The sequence below is a fragment of the Coffea eugenioides genome, unplaced genomic scaffold (genome assembly GCF_003713205.1).
Source record: "Coffea eugenioides isolate CCC68of unplaced genomic scaffold, Ceug_1.0 ScVebR1_157;HRSCAF=639, whole genome shotgun sequence".
Taxonomy (NCBI): domain Eukaryota; kingdom Viridiplantae; phylum Streptophyta; class Magnoliopsida; order Gentianales; family Rubiaceae; genus Coffea; species Coffea eugenioides.
The window spans coordinates 104177-124652 of NW_020861992.1; the positions used below are offsets into that span (position 1 = coordinate 104177).

At 39.1% G+C, this 20476-nt stretch overlaps 2 non-coding genes across 2 annotated transcripts; one reads left to right on the forward strand and one right to left on the reverse strand.

Moving 5' to 3' along the window:
• The first annotated feature begins 2312 nt into the window (after positions 1 to 2312).
• Positions 2313 to 2419, forward strand: LOC113755565. Its single transcript, XR_003465682.1, has one exon. It is a non-coding gene; the product is annotated as a small nucleolar RNA R71 (small nucleolar RNA).
• A 10966-nt stretch (positions 2420 to 13385) lies between these two features.
• Positions 13386 to 13492, reverse strand: LOC113755564. Its single transcript, XR_003465681.1, has one exon. It is a non-coding gene; the product is annotated as a small nucleolar RNA R71 (small nucleolar RNA).
• Positions 13493 to 20476: the final 6984 nt, after the last annotated feature.

The following is a 20476-nucleotide window of genomic DNA, read 5'->3' on the forward strand; positions in this document are numbered from 1 at the left end:
TCATGCATTCTTTTTAGTTTTATCATTTTGCATGCCCCTCGAACCCCTTTTCCCTCCATTTTAGGATTTTTGCATTTCATGCTAGTTACAGGGTTCATTTGCTTGAGAGTCCCCTTAAATATGGGATACAGACGAGTGTGGCTTTTTCTAAAGCCTTAGCACGCTTATATCCTCTCTATAAAAGGGCAAATTGAGTCACGATTTAGGTCTCCCCGTCCCAGTATGCATGAATTCCCTAGGCTCATGCATTCTAAAGTCCACTCCATCATTACACTTTCACTTTTCCTCTCATTTGCACACGTACACCTTTTTATCCTTTCACTTGCACATGAACACTTTTCCTCCCATGTTTGCACACGTGCACCCTTGAGTTTCTTCACTTGCACACGAACACTTTTATCATTACTTGCACACATGCACTTCATATTATCATTTCACATACCGTACATTGCCCACTCACGCGCACACTTTCATTTACATATTTATTTTCTTTTATTACTTTTTCAAACTCATGTCCTCACATTGCACGCATGCATTCCATTCATTTGCGTCCCACTTGCATTATTCGTGACTTCTTCAAAGGATTAATATTGGGCTTCACAATTAATGTGATTGGCACCACTCAACCTTTGAAGGGAAATTTCCCCCAATTCCCCTAGGTCTAGGGTTTGCATTCATGTAGGGCACTCAAATGTAATAAATTCTTTGGTTAAAACAAGAAAATCTTTGATTAAATCAACGCAACTAGCCTTGGCTAGGTCAAAGGGGTGCCTTGGATTCTATCCTTGCCTTCCCCTTTGTCAAACGTGACTCCCGAACCTTTTTCTTTGGTTTACGTAGACTAGGAGTCGTTTTAAAAAGGGTTTATTACTACTTGACTTTAAAACTCATTTTGGGTGACTTGGTACACCTTAAACCATTACCAAGTGGCGACTCCAAACTTTTCATTTCAAAACCCTTTTTAAAACTATTTTTTTTTGGTCAAATCGTCGCTTTCCAAAGTCCCATGGCCTTTACTTTTACTTTGCACACGTTCACACACCACACTTCACACATCATACATTCGACGATCGAAAAGTGGGGCGCGACAGATATTAGAATGACCAATCTTACAGGGGATAATAAACATACCTGGAGCCCCGTATTTGGGTGGGAGTTTTCTTTAGAGTATAGCAGACACATTTTCTCCTATCGTCACTCTCTTATCACCCCTTAGCTTCCTTTTGTTAATGCACAAGTCCTTCAAGAACTTTGCGTACTTGGGCACCTGTTTGATCGCGTCCAACTGAGGTATGTTTACTTGCACTTCACGTAACACGTCCAGGATTTCTTTTTCCTTCTCCACTTTCTTTGTCTTTTTCAACCTGCAAATGCGGTAAGTTAGATTTAATAGGAATTGAAGGATTGAACGTTACCTTAGGGTCTTTGCGAATACGCCCTTCTTTTTCAATTTCCTTTCTATCTCCTCCTCACTTTTGCTTTTCGGATTCGTTAACTTAGGTCCCTCCACTTCCTTGCCACTTCTCAGTGTCATAGCACTTGCATTTTTCGAATTTGCCTCGAGTTGCGCTGGCAATTTTTCAAAAACGTGAGACTCCAAGCGATTAATGGCAGTGGCTATTTGGCTCATTCGAATCTCCATATCTTTCATGCCCGATCTAGTTTCCTGCTGGAATTGAGCAGTACTCGTGACCAAGGATCTAGCTTCTTGTTGGAGCTGAGTAGTAATCGTGACCAGGCTATTGACAATATCCTCCAAAGAGCCTCCTGAATTGGCAGACGAAAGTTGAGACTTTGGTTGCCTTGGTTGCTGAAATCCTAGTGGTCGATTTGAGAATGAATTCTGTGGCCTGTTCCCATAGCTGAACTTGGGATGGTCTCTCCAACCCGGATTGTAAGTGTTCGAATATGGATCGGACTGCTTACGAGGCGGGGGCACTCCTCCAGCCATGTTTACTTGTTCAGCCCCATTCTCTTGTAAAATAGGGCATGAGTCAGTGGGGTGGCCCATGTTCGTGCAAATTCCACAGACCTTTGCTTGATGCACGTTTCCCGCAGCTAATTGTCGGACAAAAGATGTTAGCTCCGATAGCTACTGTTGAATGGACGACGTCTCTACCTCATTAACCCTACGAGTAGGGTTACTGTCGCGGAAGCCAAACTGTTGGGAATTTTCTGCCATAGCTTCAATAAGCAGCCATGCTTCCTTCGGCGTCTTATTTGCCAGTTCTCCCCCACTCACAACATCAATGATACTTTTGTCAGATAACTGAAGTCCCTCATAGAAGTATTGAATCAATAGTTGCTCACTAATTTGATGCTGTAGGCATCTAGTGCACAACTTATTGAACCTCTCCTAATAGTCATATAGGGATTCTCCAGGATACTGTTTAATGTTGCATATCTCTTTTCTCAAACTTGCAGCCCAAGATGCAGGGAAAATTTTTTTCAAAAACTTCTTTTTCAGTTGGGCCCATATTGTGATACTACCTGCAGGTAGGTAGTACAACCAATCCTTTGCTGTATTCTTGAGGGAGAAAGGAAAGGCTCTAAGTTTGATCTGCTCCTCAGTAATTCCTGGAGGCATCATACTGGTGCGTACCACATCGAACTCCTGGATGTGTTTGTGGGATTCTTCACCTGAGAGGCCATGGAACGTAGGTAAGAGGTGAATTAATTTTGACTTTAGTTCGAAGGAGGTATTCTTAACTAGATTTGGAAATAAAATGCACAACGGCTGCTGGGGCAATTCCGGAGGAGCCAACTCCCTTAGTGTTCTTGCATTTGCCATAGGGATGTCCTCTTGACCTGGGTCACTTGAATTATCACCACTTGAATCTGTTGATTCAATCTCTGGATCCAATCTCAGAGAAGCAGAGCTAGATTGCTCCTCTCTGAACTGTCTAGTTTCTTTCCTAGTTCGACGCGCAGTCTTCTCTACTTCCAGGTCGAAAATCAATTTGTCCGTACGAGAAGAATGGGGAATAAACTAGAAAAATGCCAGACAAATCCAAAGAGAACAACTTAGAAAGAAACAAAATTAACAAAAACAGTTCCTCGGCAACGGCGCCAAAAATTGACAGGTGCCGAATCTGTATATTAATAATTACTAAAAAGTCTTAATTACCACCACAATTAATTATAGAACAAATCCGAGTATTGGAGCTAGGAGCCTAGGTGTGCAATGGGTTACTTGATTCACCCTGTTCCCAAAAAATTTGCTTGGTCCGATATACCAGAATTATCTATACAAATATTAAATTTGCGTACAATGGCAAGTAGGGTCGATTCCACAGGGAACGGGTAGGAAGTTGTTTCTTCCTAAGTCAATAGAATAAAATTGGGGGATAATTAATGGGATGAAAATAAAAATGAAATAAATAAAATTCGAAAGACAACTTCACAAGTACAATTTATTAAAAATAGCAATTAATAAAATTCTACCCAAAGAATCAACTTTTCAGGCACGGTCCAATTAAATGATCATCGATGCAAAGATATTTCATTCATCCGTCATTAGGTTGGTTATAGTTATCAACAAGTTCTGACAACCAGTTCTTCCTTACTTTTTCGACAATCAAGGTACGACCATTGACTACTTCTCTAACCAGAAAATAACCCTAGGTACGACCGTACGAATTTAATTATCCAGTTGTATTAAAGCTAGAAAAACCCAACCCTAACTAATAAACACGCAAAGAGGGTTCATTTAAATTAGATCTCACGTTTTTCCAACATAAATTCAATTATGGTGGTTGTCACTACGTGTCAACTAAACGAACAATTACAGATTCAATTCAATTAACGTGGTAGTAGGCTATTATATTAAATTAAATATCCGTCCGTTGATACTCAATTAATAAAATACCCTGAACAATTAATCCAGGAAACGTACCAATAGTAATGAATTGGAAGAAATAATGAGAATTCGATTAGATCTCATATATGTTGGGGACCACGCCTTCGCTTCGACCTTTGGGTAGAGGAGAAACCTAGCCGCTGCTCATCGTGTTACTCTCGCGTGATTTGATTGATAACATCTACGCAATTGCCAAAGAATTGGGAAAAAAAATGAGATAACGCAGAAAGCAAAAGGAAAAGTCTTTAAGTCTCTTTTCTTGCTTCATGTCTGTCCGGAGAAGAAAAGGAATCAATCAAAAGTCTTACGAAATTGGTATAAAAGCAAAAGCAAAGCATCAAACGTTCTCCAGGAAGAAATAAAGCTAATCTATTAAGCCCGCGTGATTCTGGCCTTTCTTCTATTTGCCGCCGAAAAGAAAAGAAAACATCTGACAAGGGAAACTAGAAGCTAAGCTAATCAATCCCATGTGAATCTGATTTTTTAGCCGATTCATTCACAATAGCCGTCGAAAAGAAAGGAAGAAGCGTCCCAGAGCAAAGCAAAAGTTAATCTCCTTGTATGACGTGAATCTGGCTTCTTTTCTATTGGCCGCCACCCTCAGAAGGAAAAACGTCAAAGGGCAAAAATTTCTCTAGGAGTTTTAATCCCCTGCAACTCCGCGGCCCATGTGAATCTGATTTCCTAATTGCCCACTCCTTTTACCAATCCCGCGGGGTCCATCTTTAAGATGTATCTCTTCAATTCCTGGCGTGGGCACGACATGAAATAAAGGGTCTTTTGAAAATTTGCCTCAAGAGATCACTTTTAACACCAACCATCTACAATTTATACAAATATGAAATATGAGCAAAATCTCAATACTTAGTACAGTAAGTAGCCAAAATTAGGAAAGAATAACAGTGCAAAATGTGCCCAATAATTGCTCTATCATAGTTGGAATTGGTCAAGGCTCAAAACAACTATCTTGATGGTATGGACAACTACAAGATGCGAAAATGCCTAATTTCTTATATGATGAGTAATATATTGTACTATTAATTGATAGTTAGCATAATGCGACTAATCTTAAGAAATGTTTTCTTGAAAAGCAAAATTAGAATTAGCATTTCTTCTTGTTTTATTAGTTAGTTGAATAACTAGTATTTGTGTTTTACAAAATTATATGAACAATCAGTGAGTATTAAATTGCAGTGTATTTAATACCCAAATAAGTTATACAATTACAAATCATCAAAGAGTGAGTTAATAAATCAACCAAATAAAGAAGTAATAGTACAGCATAATTCAAATTTAACAAAGAAAGAAATATTGTGAGAAATCTTTTGTAACGTACAAATATTATATGTGTATTTTTCTTTGTTCTTCTTTCCCCATAATTAGCTCTTTAATCTCTTCAATACAATAAATATAATTGGCTATCCCTTTAATATTACTTTCAATCTAATATCATATCATTTGACTTTTTATACATGTATTATCTTATTTCATATTTTTTGGATTTTGCTTCACTTGTTTCTTATTATAATGGGGTTTTGATTAATTTAAATTTTAGTAAGTACCCACTATTATTTTGTTTGTAGGGGTGCAATACACAATTTCTGTAGTTTGAGAGGGTACAAACTGTTAAACTATAACTAAATAAAAATACAATTGACAATAATTGTAAGGTATAAAAGGAAATTTTAAAAATTTGAGGGAGCAAGTACCCACCCTCAAATGTAAATAGCTCTGACGCTGCCCCCTACTACATTGAATAAAATTTCTCACCCTACTAATAAGTATAGACCACAAGCTTATTATTAGGGAATAATTTCAGAACCTTCCTTGTGGTTTCTAAAAATTTCATGTTGCTCGTCTCAAATTTTTAAAATTGCACAAACCTCCCTAAATTTGAATGTCAGACTAAAATTTTTTTCAAATATCCTAAATTACCTTTCTTAAATTGAAAAGAAAAAAGGAGAAAACAAAGTTTCCTAATTCCTTCCTTGACTCCTTGAACCATTTATGTTCCAAAAAACCTACAGATCATCAAAAGACCAAACCATCCAATGTAAACACGATTTTCAGTGCTGGATATCCAATTGCCAACCCAAGCTTCATAAGTGCTCAAGCGCTTCCCCAACTAAAGCTTGCATTTTTTTTAATGTGGTGTGGAAGCTGCCATTTTCTTCTATTATTAAATGGATAGTTATAGGTAAATATCACTCCTAATTGCTAAGACTAAATCTTAATTATAATATATTCCCAATCAAGGGAATCCTTTAAGGATTAAAGTAAGTAGGTTGGAAGGCCCACACTTCTGCTGATATAGAAAACCCAAATTCGATCCAATACAATCAAACCAATCCAGCAGCCAAAAAATCCCAACCAGGGCTCTTCACCTTGCCCCAAAACTCTCACCCTAAACAGACACTAATATTTCAAAGAAATTCAACCTCAATGCTTTCTCAAAACAAAATTTCCATCAACTACCAATCTTTACATCCCAAACCGCCTCCACCTTTCTCTAGTCCATTTTGCAGCTTCTTTCTAACAAACAACCTAATTCCCATTAAGTCAAAAACCTCCATGTTTTAAAGTTTTGATCAATACAGTTCTTGTGCAGAAGATAAAAATAAAGGTTAAATGCAAAAAACTGTCATGAACTTTTATAACTATTGCACAATACATCCCAAAATATGTTTATAGGCACTTTGCACCCTAAGAAAACTATCATTCACAAATTTCATAGTCAAACAAAGCGCGTGTCTTGCAAGCTCTGTCTGTTGAAATTTCTTGACAAAATTGCCGTCCTTCCAAATGAGTATAAATGGCTATCTCCACCTACTGTCACTTGTCCATTTTGGTCATTTATTATCATCTTCATCACATCCTTTATTTCCTTTTCTTCACAGATGCTGCACAGTCTTCTACACACATGGAGCACAATCCTAACAGTTGTAGCTCAAGCAATGCATATGAAGCAACAAACTTCTACTCAAGATGTAGGTGTGGAAGAATAGCACCTCTATGCACTTCATGGACTATTCACAATCCAAGAAGAAAATTATTTGAAATAACTATTGTAGTATTTTTTGGGATGTGATGTATGCAAAAAAAAAAGATTGGAAAAATAAAAAGTTGATTGCAAATTGTGTTTGTAATGCAAGCAAAATACTATTTAGAATAATTTTGTTGTCCAAAAAGAAAACAAAAAGTACAAAAATTTTATCTTCTCAAATGAGTAAAAAATTTCTTAAAAAGTGTTGTTAATGAATAATATACTGTTACTAATATTTTTGTTTTTATTTTAATCTTATTAATTGCCACTTTACTATTAATAATTAGATTTGTTATGAGCTCATTTGTTTTAGATGTACCTAAATAATTTGAATACCATACAAAATATGCTTTGCAATTATTGTTACTACTAATAATTGGGCATAGAAAAGAGATGAAAAGAGAATAAGTTGAAGTTCATTAAAAATACTATACGAATAATAATACTAAAAAATTAAAATAACTAGTCATACAAGACAGAAAAGAATAAGAAAAATGTAAAATGGAACAAAGTAAAGAGTAAAGATAAAAATACCAAAAATAATTGATATATAAATAATATTCCAAAAAATAGTTTTTTTCACATACATCATATCCCAAAATTATTTAGATACTTCATGTACCATCACATCTCACTCCATGCAATACAATGGCCAACCGGACATGAAGAGTGCTTTTGTCCGTTTTTTTTTTAAAAAAAAATTGAACTTTCCATTAATGTTGTAATCATGCTTACACTGGCTGGATACATTCACAGATAACCAATTACCTGTCTACAAAATGATGGAAACCCTAACTTATCCATTCTAATATCCCCCCTGACCAACCGTAGTAGATCTGAAAACCTATTAAACACCTGACCTGTGTTAGAATCAGCACCCAAATTTGCAAGACGGGCAGCTGGAGCATTCGCTTCCCTGTAACAATGTGAAATAATTTGAAAATGTTGTTTAAACATAAGCAATTCATCTAGCTCCCTTTGCAACTGCCATGGGCAAGCACTAACCCCTTGAACGATCCGAATAAGGGTAAGAGAATCCGCCTCTAAGCGTAACTCCAAGTACCCTCGAGCAATACAGTATCTAACGCCAAATAGCAGCGCCTGAAGCTCCGCATGCAGACTAGTCATTATCCCAAAGTGCTCCGAGTAACCAAATACATAATTACCTTGACAATCACGCACTAGACCACCTCCTCCACTCAATCTTGGGTTCGCCAGAGAACATCCATCCGAATTTAACTTGTACCCCCCTTGCGGGGATACCCAGCTGACCGACTGAATGATCATCCTCTTTTGTCGGTTAACCAACTCTCGAAGCTTCCCTTCCCACGAGGAATCTGACCACTGAATCCTCGGGAACTGTACATGAAAGATGTCAATTAGTAGTTGGACTATCCGACTCACAGTCTCCCTGACCCTCATTCTCCATCCTTCAAAAACCTTCCTGTTCTTTATCCTCCATAATTCCCAGCAAATCACTGACGGGAGAACACTATTCAAAAACTTCAAATATACGTTATCCCTTCTCCTTAACCACCAAAACCACACCATATGTCGCACCGTATTCATCTACCTCATTTCTCCAGCATTAATCTCGAAATGACGCCAAACCAATCTTGCCCCTTCTCCTGAACAAAAAACATGATTCAGGTCCTCCTCTCGTGGATCCTGGCAACACCAACACCTAGAGGGGCCGCTTATCCCAAATCTCCTCAATTGGTCTGTAAGAGGGAGCCCGCCTTACAGCTGTCGCAGCATAAAGAAAGAGATTTTAATTGGAAGACTGCTGCCAGACAAAGGCAGAAAGCCATGAGCTGTTAGTAACCCGTTCGACAAGTGAGTAGGCCGATGAAGTGGAAAAGGTGCCAGAATTTGTCAAGGTCCAAACCATTCTATCATTGCCCCGAAAGGATGGGGGTGCAACCTCCAGAACTCACCCTACCAAAGCCGCATCCAAATACTGATTAAGCATGGCGACATTCCAGTCCCCCCCGATCGACAAAATCAACCACCAAATGGTCATGGGAGATCTCCACCTTGTTGCATAAGACTCCTGATCCCATCCAGTTGTCATGCCAAAAAATCCATCGATCCTTGCTGAACGATCTAGCTAATGTGGTCATCCCCTACTTGCTGCACCGCAACCATCCTCCTCCACGTATGGGAACTCCAATGGCTATCCTCAGCTAGACAAGGATGCAACCCCGCGCAATAATTTCTTGACATAAACTCTGCCCATAGCGACTGTTGTTGTCTAAATTTCCACCAGAGCTTAATCGAGATTGAGTCGTAGACCTCCCTAATACCACGTAGACCAATACCCCCTCTACCCGCGGCTGACACAAATCCTCCAACTGCATCTAGTGAAATTTATTACCAAAGTCAGATGACCCCAACAAGAAATTTGCAAATAACTTCTCCAATGCCACGAATATCCCCTTTGGAGGAGAAAAAGCTGTGAGCAAATGATTCGGCATTGAGGATAACACAGTCTTAATCAATACCACTCTATCTCCCGCTGACAAAACCTGATTCTTCCATGACAGGATATGAGCCGCCACCGCATTATATATATCTGCAAAGTAAACCTTTTTTCACCTTCCTACGTACAACAGACATCCTAGGTATTGTATCGGGAAAGCTCGCTTTGGAAACCCAAGTACCTGTCCAATCAATGCTGCTCTCTGTGACGGAAACCGCGGATGAGTCAAGAAGCAGCTTTTTTGGGGATTGATCCATTGGCCTGATGCAACACTATATTCCTCCAGTACCCTTTTAATCAATTTTAGAGAAGATCTCATACCACTGGAGAATATGATAACATCATCATCATATGCCAAGTACGATACTACAGGGCAACGAGAAGGTAGTTTAAAAGGGGTGAATCGCCTCTGTGTGACTAAAGCATTTAGGGCTTGAGACAGCACTTCTGCTCCAATAACGAATAAGGCTGGCGATATGGGATCCACTTGTCGTAAGCCCCATGAAGACTTGAAAAAATCTTGTGGAGAGCCATTAACCAATACTGAAAACCAGACATTAGAGACCAGGTGCCATATCATGTCTATCTAGGTCTCACTGAACCCGAAGTGACGAAGCACTTGCAGAAGAAAATACCATGAGACTCTATCGTATGCTTTCATCATGTCTAACTTAATCACCATGTTACCACCTCGATTTGTCTTCTTGATATCTGTTAATAACTCCTGAGCCAGCAAAAAATTATCCGCAATCTATTGCCCTTGCACAAAACCTCTCTGCTGTGGAGATATGATCCGGAGTAATATCTTAGCCAATCTCTCCGATAGAAACTTGGAGATGATTTTGTTAGCAAAATTACACAGACTTATGGGCCGAAACTGAGTAAAGTCTTGTGGGTTTTCCACCTTTGGCAGTAGAACAATTGAGGTAGCTGTGATACTCCGAGGGAGCTCAGCACCGCAGAAAAAACTCACTACCGCCCTGTACACATCCATGGCTACCATCCCCCATGCGAAGGTGAAGAATTTCCCTGTGAATCCATCTGGGCCCGCTGCGCTCTCCTCATCCAGTGCAAAGATTATGTCCTTGACGTCTTGAAAAGAAGGAATCTCCGTTAACAGCGAATTGTCCTGGGTAGTGACCAGTTTCGGAATGAACTTTAAAATATCATTGGATGTCGAGCCTCCCTCTACTGTGAAAAGCTCCTGGAAGAAGCTTACCGCCGCATCACCAATCTGTGGCTCCTCCTCGATCCACTCTCTATCCGCCTTCCAAATCCGATGAATCACCGCCCGACGTCTCCTTTCTGCTACCACTGAGTGAAAGAATTTGGAGTTCCTGTCCCCGTCCAAAAGCCACTTCACCCGTGCTCTCTGCCTCAAAAAACCGTCCTCGATTGTCAGCGCGCGCCGCAGCCGCCCTCGAGCATGATGCAGCTCACAACATAGTTGATCCGTGGGATTCAGGTCGTATTTCATCTCGACATCCACTACCTCGCGCTTTGTGCATCGAGCTACCTCAAAAATATCACAAAATAAATTCTTAGACCATTGTTTGAGAAATTGTTTAACATTCCGAAGCTTCGTTGCCAGTATATGCAGGGGACACCCACTGACTGATTGAGACTAGCAATCTTTAACCACCCTGATAAGTGAATATTTAACGTACATTTTGTAAAAATTTGGCATGAATTTTTGGTATGTTGTGAGAAGATTAAAGCCATATTTGAACTCTTTTGGTGATAACTGCTTAAATATTATTTAAGGGTTCAAAACTTGATAAATGAGTGGATTAATGCGTTAATTTTGTGAAATTGTGAAGGTTATTGAAGTATGAAATTCATGCACGAGCTGAAAGAAATTTAAGGGTCATCCAAAGGACAAAGTACACAAGAAATTAGGAGCAAAAATGTAGAAAAAGGAAAGAAGTGAAAAACTGGAAAAATTGGCCAACACGGATCCGAGCTCGGATCCGTGTGTACAAGATGGATCCGAGCCCTCGTCTGTACTTCTGGAGGAGTGTATCCGAGGTCAGAACGATCCGACCTCGGATCCATCATGGGAAGTCCTCGAATCCACTGACCCGAGCTCGGATCAATTTTTATCCCTCGGATCCGAGGCTCGGATCTTTCTCTCTCCTCAGCAAGTGGCACAACCGTTTTTCTTTACCTTTCTCACAACTTTTTCAGCTATTTTGAGGGCCATAAATCGGTGGCACATGCTTTTGCAACAAAAGAGAAGACCAAATGAGTGTAGACAAAAAAGAACATCATATCTTTGACTTCTTTTTACAAAATCTGAGTGGAGGAAATTATAAAGGGAGAAGAGTAGACTTTCTACTACTTTTTATGCAGAAACACAGGGGAGAGGTGAGGATATTACCATACGTAGCTAGTTTTCCTTCTTGTAATATTTTTTCTCTCTAGCTAGGAGTTCTTGGAGAAGCATTTTGGAGTTTTCACTTGTAATCATATTGTGCAAGAGCATAGCAGGAATTGGAGAGTTTCACCTTCAATTGGCTAAGCTTTTTTTTATCTTTCTTATACTTGTACTGTATGATGTTTTGCATTAATAAACTTGTGATTTTGATTGTTAAATCATTCATGAGTAGCTAATTTTCTTTATCTAGGGAGTAGATGAAACTTATGGCTAAATAATATGAATTGAATGTGATTTACACTTGTTATATCTTATATTAACTTGTCTACTTGTGTAGCTGTGATTACTTGTTATTGATTGATTACCAATAGCTTGTTTATAGTTGTTATTGTTCAATGAGAATTGGTAATAACAATGGAAACACATGAGTAGAGCTTGAGTTGTATATTCATGAAAATAGAGATACACTTAGGTGGATTATTTAGTATTTCATGAAATAAAACAGAGTAGTAGTAGTATTTCACCATGAAAATAGGGAATTCTATATTGCTCTAGGCCATTTCATCATGAAAATAAGACTTGGTACTTTTGGAAATGAATCTCTGGTTAAACAAGAATAATAGCAAGAAGTAAATCCATTCATTTGTATTGTTTATGCCATAAGTGGAATCTACATCCCTAGAATCTTCCTTAAGTGAAATTTCTCTATTTGCATTTAGCATTTGTTAAACTAGATCTGTATATCAGATTTGTAGACTACAACAATATATTTTCTCTGCTCAAATTAATTGTAAGTCTAAATAATGGAGAAAACAAGGGCTTAGTAATTGTTTAAATTACTCCTCGTGGGATCGACTCGATACACATCTTGTACTACAATTGCGACCTGTATACTTGCAGTCAAACGGGTGTAAAATCAGAATTAAACTTGCATTGATATAAAAAAACCCGTCAAGTTTTTGACGCCGTTGCTGGGGAGCGGCAATATTAGGGCCTAATCATCTCTATTAATTTAGATACTTTCATTGTTTTTATTCAAGTTGTTGAATTAAAATTGCAAAATTTCTCTTGTTTTTGTTTGTAGTGTATACACCGATCAAATCGAGAAGTTGCACATTTCGATCCTGAAATTGAAAGAATATTACGTAGACAAAGGAGGAATACACTGCATCAAGAGAAACAAGAGGTTTGGCAGCCAATAGAAGATATCTTGATAAAATTACAATTTGAGGAAGAAATGGAGGAAAATGAATCAAATAGGCGAATTCTGCGAGATTTTGCTTTACCGGAAGCACAAGGTTCTCAAACTAGCATTGTAAGGCCAATGGTAAACGCTAATAATTTTGAGATTAAACCATCACTGATTCAAATGGTACAACAATCTCAATATGGAGGTAATGCTACCGAAGATCCAAATTCTCACTTGTCAGCATTTCTTGAAATCTGTGATACAATTAAGTTTAATGGTGTTAGTGAAGATGCAATTAAACTTCGATTGTTTCCATTTTCACTAAGGGACAAGGCTAAGGTTTGGCTACAATCTTATCTTCCAAATACTTTTACTACTTGGGATGAATTAGCTAAGGCTTTTCTTAATAAATTCTTTCCACCTGGAAAAACTGCTAAATTGAGAGTGGATATAACTAGTTTCTCTCAACAGGAAGGAGAGACATTGTATGAAGCTTGGGAGCGTTATCGTGAATTGCAACGAAGATGCCCTCATCATGGTCTACCCGATTGGCTAGTAGTCCAAATATTTTACAATGGTCTCACCTATCCAACAAAGACGCATGTAGATGCTGCAGCGGGAGGAGCTTTGATGGGAAAGACAGCTGAGGAAGCTCAGCAATTGATCGAAGAAATGGCTGCTAACAACTACCAATGGGCAAACGAATGAGGTAATTCAAGGAGAACCGCAGGTATGCTCGAAGTAGATACCTTGAATATGTTAAGTGCAAAAATGGACAATGCGGTTAAGATGCTTAATAGGCAAGTTGGTTCTGGTTCTAATCAAGGAGTAGTTGTTGCATGTTGTACCACTTGCGGCGGAGATCATGATGATTTTATGTGTTCTAGCAGTGAACAGGTTCAATATCTCAACAGTTGTAACCGTCCACCCCAAAACAATCCATACTCCAATACTTATAATCCAGGATGGCGTAATCACCCGAATTTTGGATGGAAAGATCAAGGGAACCAACAAAAACCAGTTAATCCACCGGATTTTCAACAAAAGCAACCACTACATGAGTCCAAACCAGCTTGGAGAGTTAAAGAAGTTATAGGAGAGTCGAGCCAACGACTATAAACAAAAGCGCTTGTTGGGAGGCAACCCAATAATAATAGTGTATTTGTGTGTATTTATGTGTTTCTTATATTTTGGTGTGATTTAATTGACTAATTAGATATATTTCACTTGTTTGCAGGAGGTACGGGAGTTTTATCATCCATCTTGGAGGTGCATTTGAAGAACATGTGTAAAAAGGGAGTTTTTCTTACCAAATTGTGTTTAAATGCTTAAAATTCCCATGCATATATATACATTGTGCATTTCAAGTATATTTAAGTGAGTTTTGGTGATATCATGGTTATAAAGGTTCATGGACTCATTTGATGTGCATTTAATGCCCAAAAATGCCATTTTGATGTAAAAGTGCAAAAATGATCAAAGAACCTCACCCATCGATTTTCAATGTAGATGTGTTTATTGTGTTTTGAGAGGTTGGATATTGTGTTTATGGCATATTACATGTGCGTGGGAGGTTGGAATTGATAAAAAATTTGTCCAATGTGTAATTTGGAATTGGCCGGAAAAAGGATAAAAAGTTTGAAAAAAATTGCAGTTTCTGCAATTAGTGCAGAGAAAAAATGATTTGAGCTCGGATCCGAAATGCCCAGACAGATCCGACCGCGGATCCCGATCTGAACTCGGATCCAATTGAACCCAGATAGATCCGAGGGCTCGTCTGTGTTTTTGATGAGATGGATCCGAACACTGTCAGATCCGAGGCCTTCCAGAACCGATCCGACCTCGGATCGGTTCGCGATATGTATGGAACCGAGGGTTCGGTTCCTCATTTTCCAGCTTTCCTATTCTTCTTTTCACCGAAACCCTACCCCCTTTCCTCCAATCCTCCATTTCATGCATAAAACTTCCAAATTTTCCCAATAAAAACCTTCCCTAACCTCTTGTGAGCATTAACCCTCAATAATTTCGAATCAAAAACATCAATGTGTGGGGTTTTGATCTTCAAGACGCAAAATAGGGCCGAACTGAAATCTTGCAATTTGAGGTCGAATTTGGGCTTGGTTCTCTTCCATTTTTGCATCACTATCATCTTCCATCATCACTCAATCTATTTGAGGTAACAAATTGCGAATTTTTTTGACATTTCATAATCTCTAATTTTGCATTTTTCTAGTTTTTGGGTATATAGTGATAATTACATATTTGTTGGAATTTCTTGCTATAATTGTGCTACATTGTGCTAAACTAAGCTGTTATAATTATTTCTATGCTTAGTATTGAGTGAATTATGGATTTGGTGATATTTGTGAAATTTTTTCTCTCAAATTTTGGGCTTGAGCATTTTAGTGATTTAGACTTGAGAATGTTCGTTTTCATTGAATGTATGAACTTGTTCTGAGGAGTATAAGTTCTTGTTGTACCAAGTGAAAATGATATGCCAAATAGATCACATTCCATTGGGTAAAAGAGCGTGTTTATAATTGAGTTAAGTACGTTCAACCCTTTTGCTTGAATTCTCTTTTCTCTAAGAGTTAGTTTGCAAATTGTTTTGGCAAACTTAGGGCTCATTTGTATGCACTTTATTAAGAATGCTATAGTCAATTGTGGTGTGATTCTTGGTTAAAATTATGAATATATTGGCATATACATTCTTGAAATAATGGTTAAGGTTCAAATGATTCAATTCTTCGATGACGATTCTACCTGAAACTATGCAATTGAGCTTGAAATGAGTTAAGTAGGATCTTTGGGTGTGTTTTTTTTGGTACATGTTGGCAGGGAGTTTAGCCTTTTTTCAAGGGGAAACTCTGCCGAAATTTTCTTAAATTCTTATTTAATAGGAGTGGGTAAGTTTATACGATTTCTAATGAACGTTCATCTTTTTTTTGTATAGGTATTATGGTTCGCACAAGGAGGTCTCGTATTCGTACTCCTACCCCTTCCTCAAGTGAGGAAAGGACTCCTTCACCTGAGGAGTCACCAGTGGAGGAATCCCCTTCACCTGAGTCGCCTCCCCGCTCACGGCTTAAGAAAGCATCCACGAGCCATGAGGAGCCAGTTCCGGACTATGATACTACACGATTCACATCACTTGAGAATCAACAGTGGTATGAAGCCGGCCTGGACAAGGAAATCATCATTGAGAAACACTTGGCACTGGAGGTGGATGCGCACTACCACATTTCTACGGTATTCAAGAGACTAGGATGGGAGAACATCCTTCAATTGCCCAAGCACTACTACCCCAACCTAATCCGGGAGTTCTACGCCAATGTAGAAAACAAACAGAGTCACAGTGGCAACCTCATCGTCTCGTGGGTTCGAGGCAAGAGAGTGGCTCTCAATCGAGATACACTGAGACAATTCGTCAAACTCAAAGATGAAGGCGAAGATGTCAAATTGACCAAGGAGTTCAAGGCTCGAGATCCTTGGCAAGTGGGAGAGGCCGTGGGACGTCTTAAAGGTCAGTACCGTGAGCGAGGAAGTTTGAAAAAACTCACGGTATATGCCGACTCCTTCGAGCATCGGTACCACCTGATCTTCTATCTTTTTGCCTTTAATGTGGTGCCGAAAAGGAGTGGCAAACGGGAGATCCGAAATAGCGATCTCTATTTTCTGGATAAGATGATACATGGAGTGGGTAGGCAGTTGACCGGTATTCCTCTACCCAGCATTATCATCAGTTATATGCGGACCACAGCTCGCATGAGGGCCGGCGAGACTTGCTTCGGATTTCCTCGACTGCTATCCCTCATTTTTGAGAAGCTCAAGGTTCCTCTTGGAACCGAGAGAGCTGTGGTAACTAGGTCGGCCGAGGAGGTAAATGCTTCGATACTCAAATCCTTGGGTATTTCTACGGATTTTGGAGCTGCTTTAGAAAGCAATCGACTTCCACTCAGGCATCCGCCTAACACTGAAACACAAGCGGAAACTCAAGAGACCCGCCCCCGGAAAAGGGGGGCCCCCCAAAACAACAGACTCTTCCTCCTCCTGTCCGCGACTGGTGAGGACCCCGTAATTTTCTTAATTTCTAAGGTTTTAGTTTCTTTTAATTGCACGGTTTTTTTCATATTTTCTATTCCAAAAATTTAAAAAATAATTTTATTAGTAAATATAGTTTAAATATTTTTCTAGGTACGTTAGTTTTTTAAGGAATAAGAGCGTATACTGGGACGTGACCCGTTTAGTGCGAAAAGTTTGGTAAAATTCGGCCGTGGGTTAAGTTTTTGTATACCGGGATTAATCTTACTAGTGATAAGAGATAATTAGAGGTTACTTAGTTGTATTATTGTTGGATTAGCATGGAGGGAAAAGGATAAGTTTAGGGCAAAAGGTCAGTGTCACCATGCCAATTTATCTTGGACATTGACTAACTTTCCTACTTTACCATTTAATCAAATTTGAACGAAAAATTTCATCACAATTTTGCTCCCTTTCGCGAACGCTCTTGCTCAAGAAAAGAAAAAAATAAAATCCTTCAACTTCCTACTTCAATAATCTTGCTCCAATCTTCAAATCAACGCGATAAATACTTCAAATCACTACCATAAATCCCTTTGCTAAGTGGTCTTGAGGTAGTTGGCGAAGTGGTTGCCGAACAAAGGTACTTAGTTGGCTCTTCTCTGAGTTGCAAGGTGAGTAGCTAAGGAGTTCATTCTTTGGTCTTGATAATTTTAAATTAATGACTTGTGCTGGTTAAAGATGTGATTTTATGGAAGATTTCTTGATTTTTGGTAGAGATTGGTGAATTTTGTATTTATTCTTGATTTTTCTATTTTTATATGTTGAATATTGTGTGGCCATGGATCATGGCTTGGCATAGTCTAGAATGAAGCTATAGTGCGTAAATTGTAGCTAATTGCGGAAAATTTTCATGTTGTGCGGAAAATTCCAGATTAGGGTTTCAATTTCCCCTATTCTGCCCGGTACTATTACTCCTAGTTGAATTGGCCTTAGTATAAAACATCAAAGTTGTATAGAATGATGTTTTATAGTTGCCTACAAAATTTCAGCCCAATCGGAGCAACGTAGCCTATGAAAAGACTGAAATACCCCTGCTGCCCTGTTTCTGTCCGAAATTGATAATCAGCTTCTATAATTGGTTAGTTTGACCAGGAATAATACTGATTTGGTTGTTGATGTCTTCCTAAGAATTATATCCTTGTATCTTAGCTTTCAAATGACTTTGGAATTACCTGAATCGGAGTTGTGTGTGCTGAGATATGATTGAATGAATCAGGACTGCTAGTTGAATTTCACAGTGAGCTTTGAACTGGAAAATCTGGGGTTGTTTTGATAACTTTGACCTAGTTAGGATGAGAACTGGACTAAGTAGTCTTCATCAAAGATATAGCCCTTTGTCTTAGCTTCAAAACGGTATAACTTGCACTTCAAGCCAATAAGCGTAGTTTTGGTTATGTCCGATACGCTAAGTAGCGGTGAATCTGTCTTTTTGGTTCCTTAGCTTAAAGCTCATTTCCGGTCATTTTCCTAGCTAAATCTTGTACTTGAATGACTTTGAGCCTATTGAACGGCTGTTGTGATGAATTTATATTGCGTATGACTTTAGGATTGATCGAGGAAAATAATGAAGCCATAAGTGGTTGGGAAAATAGGTAAATACAGAGGGCATGCTGCCCAAAATTTTAGGGCTACGCGATTCCTTCAATTGAGTTGATCTTAGTACAAATGAAGGGTTTTGGGGGTTGTTTGTAACCCCAGGACCAACTGTTATTTTTTTGTTCAAAAGTCATATTTTATTCTTTTGTATTAGTACTTAACCTGAAAAAGCGTACGACATGTAGTTGAGCCTCACTTGTGCATTCCGTTTACTCGATTTTGGATGTGAAACCTTCAATTGTTTTACTTTGATGATTTTAGGGTTTCTTGGCGATTAAAGCCAGTTTGAAGTGAAAACTTTTGAAGTATCTGTACTTGAACCGGTGTGTGTACCACTCCCCTTATTTGCTGTTTAACTTGGTTTCTGCCCCTGCAATCTGCAATTTAAATGACTGCACTATCTGTTTATTTTGTTTGAGACGAGGGTGTACTTTATCACACTCGTTCTCTTGTCTGTCCATATGCCTATTTACTGTGTATAATCTGTTAACTGTATCTGAGTCTGTTCGGACGTCGTTTGGAGGCTGGTATCCAACGACCTTTCTGTGACCTCTGAGCTCAACACCTGTGGCTAGTTACTCAAGTCGGGCCGGCAAGGGCCTGGTCGATTAGATAACGAACCACAGTAGTCTGTTTTGGGAATCTTTGGGTATTGAGACTCGTGATTCCGGTATACTCGAGTATTACCATTACTGTTCCTGAATGGAGTTCGGGCCCGGTAGGGGTATGTTTGGTGGACAAAAATTGGTGTAAAGTGGGGTCTACGGATATGTTGGTTCTATTTACGTTGACGGAGAGTCAACGGGTTCGGATCAAGTACTGCAAATGGAAATCTGGCTCCTGAGAGCCACTTGTATCCTTTCCCTTTGAATCACTGTGTCTAAATGCTTTCCTTTATATCTGGTATATGTATCTGATTGATTAAACGTGAAAGGCCATGATTTTACCCCTATATGTTTGGTACCTCATTGAGCGTAAGCTCACCCCTTTCTGTTGCCTTTGTTTTCCTTACAGGGATGTGAACACCTTTTGGAACTGTGATTTTGAAGCCGAGTTGAGCTAGTTTAATATACTTTTGTATAACTCCTTGATGGTTGGAAAACCTAAATGTATTTTGTTTTAATACTATCTTTTGGGTTGTAAGTTGGGAACCTTACATGTATAAATGTGATTGGCACTGTTCGTGTGCGGCTCCGATATTCCATTTTCATTTCATGGTTTTGTTCTTTTTGAGTGCGCTAATACCTTCTGGAGCATTTTAGACTGTACATAATCGACTCCGTAGTCCTGGCGAGAGTTGGGCAGGCGGTCCGTCGAACCCTTTGGTTCGCCTTAGGGTGAGGTGGGACTGTCACAGCGACCACCTCCTCAACCGCGCTCCAAGTGGCAAGAGCTTCTCAATGCTATTTGCTGTATGGAGACGCGAGTCGTCGAGCACATTGACCAGACGGAGCGGATGATGACTGAGCGCCTCAACCGACATGATCGCCGTTTTCGTGCGATCGAGGATCATTTCCATATCCGTCGGTCCCCTATTGCGACACCTCATCAGGAGGAGGGCCATATTGGTACCTCACAGGGTCCTTATGGAGCCGAGGAGGCAGTAGACCCTCGTTCCGAGCAGCCATGATGCTCCTTAGCGGATTGGATCTTTTATTTCTTTATTTTTTTTTCTTTTCTTTTGTTAAGACAAACTTTGTAGATTTTATTTTCCTTTTATTTGAATCATCTTGTGCTACTTATGGTGTTTGGTACCCTTGTTGTTTCATTTTGGACAGAATTTGGATGATCGTGATGATTAAGGGCTTCAAATTGAATCACCACCTATTTGAGGGAAGTTTCAGTTT